Consider the following 237-nt stretch of genomic DNA (forward strand, 5'->3'; position numbering starts at 1 on the left):
GTCTCTCTCAGAGATAATATATATATATATATATATATATATATATATATGAGGAATTAATTTAAAATTATTTATGATACAAAAAATTCAGAGTAGAATATCCATCTTTTTTTTTCCTATGAATATTATCTTATAAATTGGGGACAAGTTCTATAACTCATACATAAAAGATTGGCCCATTCTAAACCAGATAAGCATAGTCACAGGCCATTTATGATGGGCCGCCGTTTTAGATTT

This window comes from Phalaenopsis equestris, unplaced genomic scaffold (genome assembly GCF_001263595.1).
Source record: "Phalaenopsis equestris unplaced genomic scaffold, ASM126359v1 Scaffold000362, whole genome shotgun sequence".
Classification (NCBI taxonomy): Eukaryota; Viridiplantae; Streptophyta; class Magnoliopsida; order Asparagales; family Orchidaceae; genus Phalaenopsis; species Phalaenopsis equestris.